Source organism: Arachis hypogaea, chromosome 13 (genome assembly GCF_003086295.3).
Source record: "Arachis hypogaea cultivar Tifrunner chromosome 13, arahy.Tifrunner.gnm2.J5K5, whole genome shotgun sequence".
Classification (NCBI taxonomy): Eukaryota; Viridiplantae; Streptophyta; class Magnoliopsida; order Fabales; family Fabaceae; genus Arachis; species Arachis hypogaea.
In genome coordinates this window covers 83,408,541-83,412,171 of record NC_092048.1, presented here as the reverse complement: position 1 = coordinate 83,412,171, position 3,631 = coordinate 83,408,541, and the positions used below count along the sequence as shown (strand labels likewise).

The 3,631-nt window shown below is 39.9% G+C and overlaps 1 non-coding gene across 1 annotated transcript; it reads right to left on the bottom strand.

The window, feature by feature from the left end:
- Positions 1–3,174: 3,174 nt before the first annotated feature.
- LOC112739627 (small nucleolar RNA R71) lies at positions 3,175–3,278 on the bottom strand. Its single transcript, XR_003170558.1, has one exon. It is a non-coding gene; the product is annotated as a small nucleolar RNA R71 (small nucleolar RNA).
- Between the last annotated feature and the right edge of the window lie 353 nt (positions 3,279–3,631).

Here is a 3,631-nt window from a genome sequence, read left to right as displayed (position 1 = left end):
TTAGGCTAGTTTCACTAGCATTTTTCTGTTAGTTTTAGTTGTTTTATGCATTTTCTTGAGCTTAAAGTAACCAAAAATGGTTAAATGAAGAACAAAGCAATGAACCATCCAAACAGTATGATTTTGATGCAAATTCCATGAGTTTTAGTTATATACTTGAATGATATGAATGGAAGAATTCTCATGAAATTTTGCAAGACTTTGATGCATTTGTTTGGATGATTTCAGGGGAGAAGAGGCTAAGCAAGGAAGCAACAAATCAATAAAGGAAGCTTGAATATCACATGTGGAGTTTAAGTTCCAGTTTAAGCCTAAACTGGAGCTTAAACGCCAGAATCATGAAGGCTAAGAAATGCTTGAATTGAAGTTTAACCTCCAGTTTAACCTCAAACTGGAGGTTAAACGCCAGAATGAAAAGTCTCACCAAAGAAGCATTCCACGTTTAACCTCCAGTTTGACCTCAAACTGGAGGTTAAACGCCAGAATGATAATGCCACTCAGGAAGGAGTTCCACGTTTAACCTCCAGTTTAACCTTAAACTGGAGGTTAAACGCCAGAATGGGAAAAGCACCAGGGAGCCATTTCCACGTTTAAGCTCCAGTTTGACCTCAAACTGGAGCTTAAACGTGTTCGACCAAGAACTCTCCTCCAGGGTTGCTCTCTCCATTCCCACGTTTAAGCTCCAGTTTGACCTCAAACTGGAGCTTAAACGTGTTCGACACCTCCAGGGCTACTCTTCTAAGCTTCCACGTTTAACCTCCAGTTTAACCTTAAACTGGAGGTTAAACGTGTTCGACCTCCAGGGCTGCCCTTCCTATATCCACGTTTAAGCTTCAGTTTAACCTTAAACTGAAGCTTAAACGTGTTCGACTACATGACTCTCCAGGGCTGCCTTCTTCCATTTCCACGTTTAAGCTTCAGTTTAACCTTAAACTGAAGCTTAAACGTGCTTCTACAAAAGGCCTCACTGGAAGTGTCTGGCGTTTAAGTTGCAGTTTAAGCTTAAACTGCAACTTAAACGCCACCCTTGGAAAAGGTTTCTGGACCAAAAATATTGTGGTTTAAGTTAGTATTTGAGCACAAACATTAACTTAAACTTATTCTGGTATGAACCCAATTGAATATCATGGTTTATGGGATTGGGCCTGAAGGATTGATGAGTCTGAAATTTCAATTTATTGAGTCATGTGCCATTATTTGATTATCACTAAGTTGGCTCAATGAATGTTACAGAATTTGGATCAACAACCTCATCAAGATTATGGATCATAAACCCAAGGCAAAAGGAAAGCAGGGAGAGCCCAAGAAACACAACAGAAGCTCAATATAGAAAGTGTATAAATAGGATAGAATTTAAGTTAGAAGGAACCTTTTAACTTTTACCTTCACTTTTAGCTAGTTTTCATATCTTTGTAATTGAATTCAGAGCTATGACTCACTAAACCCCCTTTCATTGGGTTAGGGAGCTCTATTGTAATTCAATGAATCAATAATAGTTTATCTTCTTCTTCAATCTTTTCTCTTGAATTTTGTTAGAAAGCTTCTCGATCTAATTCCATTGGGTAGTTGTCTTGGGAAAGAAACTACCCATAATTGGAATCCTTCGGAACCTTGGGAAAGGAATGGAGGATTCATGCTAGAGAAGCTTTCTCACAGTGAATTGGATTGGGGTTTGGATGGATATTGTGACATGTAATCCTACCAAATTGTGGTTCATGAAACTGTGTGGTATAATCAGTGATCGAGCATCCATCTCTTCTTATGAACACTTAAACCAAGGGATTGGGAATTTGTTCATTTTTAGAGAGTATTGGTGAGCCAAGGGATTGGGATCCAATCATATAAGATTGCCAAGCAAAATTCAATGAACGCATTGCTTGAGGAAGAGATAAACATGTTTTGATTCGGAGATCTCAATATCTCCTATAACCCAATGAATCCCCCAATTCTGATTTCCATCTTCTCTTTACATTCTGCAACTCAATTCATGCAATCAACCCCCATTCCTTTTAATTTCAGCAATTTAGTTTCTGCTCTTTAATTCATGCAATTTAAGATTCCGCCATTTAATTTTCTTGTCATTTATTTTTCCCGCCAATTTTACATTCCGCAATTCTCATCTCAAATCTTGATTCCGCTCAACTAGAACACACTTCTAATCCGAATTGCTCACTCAACCAATCCTTGTGGGATTCGACCTCACTCTATTGTGAGTTTTTACTTGACGATAACCGGTGCACTTGCCGGAAGGAATTTTGCCGATCGTGCAATTTCCTAAATCGTAGCATAACTAGTTTATGCGCACCAAGTTTATGGCGCCGTTGCCGGGGATTGGTTTTCGATTGAAAATTCTCAAATTGGAAGTTAACTAGATTGAGCAATTTTTCTTGCTTTGTTAATTCTGTTCAAGTTACTTGTTGAATTTTAATTTCTGCACTCGGTTACATGCTTTCTTTCTTTATGCCTTTAAATTCAAGCAACTAACTCACTGACTCACTAACTGTTTGAATTAATTCCTCAATTGCTCTAACCATACTCTTCCATTAACCAAGAGTATTTCACTTGTTTGTGCCTGTGCTGTGTTCTTGTATGACAGGTAGGAGAGGAGAGACATCAACTCCTCCATATACCGAACCAGAGAGGACCCTTCATAGACTGAGAAGGGAAGCAAGAGGAAAGAGAGTAGTGGGAGAAGAGGAATCTGAAGAAGAATCTGAGGACAATTTTGAGGAAGCTTTAGATCTAAACATGGATAGAGAAGTTCACAACCATGAGAGAGCTGATGGAAACAATGCCATTCCTGAGAGGAGGGTTCTTAGTTCATACATAAACCCAACCTCTGGGAATTGTGGTAGCAGCATCCAGAAACCACCCATTCAGGCCAAACAATTTCGAGCTCAAACCACAGCTAATATCACTTGTGGAGAATCATTGTTCATTTGGTGGAAGTGCTAATGAAGACCCAAACCAACATCTCACAAAATTCCTGAGAATTTGTGACACTGTGAAGTCTAATGGAGTCCAGGAAGATGCCTATAAACTGCTTTTGTTCCCATTTTCACTTAGGGACAAAGCAGCTAAGTGGCTGGAATCATTCCCAAGGGGGGTCTAACAACATGGGATGAGGTGGAAAGCAAGTTTCTGGCACGTTTCTACCCCCCACAAAAGGTCAATAGGCTTCGATCTGAGGTTCAAACGTTTAGACAACAAGATGGTGAAACTCTCTACGAGGCATGGGAGAGATTCAAGGATTTGACAAGGAAATGCCCACCAGACATGTTCCATGATTGGGTGCAATTGCATATTTTCTATGATGGACTCTCTTATGAATCAAGGAAGGCTGTAGACCATTCATCAGGAGGTTCATTGAACAGGAAAAAGACTGTGGAAGAGGCCATTGAAGTGATTGAGACAGTGGCTGAGAATGAGTACTACTATGCATCAGAAAGGCACAACACTAAGGGAGTCATGGAGCTGAACCATGTTGATACAATTCTAGCCCAAACAAGGTGTTTGCCAAACAACTAGCCGAGCTTACCAGGCAATTAGAAACAAAGCAAGTGGCTGCAATACACACACAAGATCAAGAGGAAGTAAGCATTGAAGGAGGTGATTGGGAAGAGGCCAACTA